The sequence below is a fragment of the Egretta garzetta genome, unplaced genomic scaffold (assembly GCF_000687185.1).
Source record: "Egretta garzetta isolate BGI_Z169 unplaced genomic scaffold, ASM68718v1 scaffold799, whole genome shotgun sequence".
Lineage (NCBI taxonomy): Eukaryota > Metazoa > Chordata > Aves > Pelecaniformes > Ardeidae > Egretta > Egretta garzetta.
In genome coordinates this window covers 61,512-61,957 of record NW_009260759.1, presented here as the reverse complement: position 1 = coordinate 61,957, position 446 = coordinate 61,512, and positions in this window count along the sequence as shown.

The window sequence follows — 446 nt, the reverse complement described above, 5'->3', positions numbered from 1 at the left end:
GCCCTGTGCCAGCTGGTGGATGCTCTCATGGTGGGGTGGTTTGCAAGGAGCAGCTGGCATGGGGCAGGGCACAGCCCGGCTGCGGGACAAGGATGCTCCGGGCACCTTCATCCTTGCGAGAGCCCATCCTGGAGGGTTTTCCTGGAGCTGTCAAGAGGCAGTGGGTGGTTGCTGCTCACTGCAGAGCTGCATTGGCACAGGACCCAGTTCCTCCTCCTGGTTCCGCATCCCTCAGCCCGCTCCCCTTCCTGCCCGCCTTACCTCCAGCCTCCTTTGCTGCCAAACCTCTCTGGCCCCATGCCCCCGGGTGGCACAGGCAGTGCTGGTCCCCTGCCCACAGGTCCCCTGTGCCCCACGCTCTCTGCCAGCCCCACACCCAGCAGCTTTTCCAGCATCCATTTCTGGGGTGAACGGAGACAAAACCCTGGCCCCATGTTGCTGCTGGG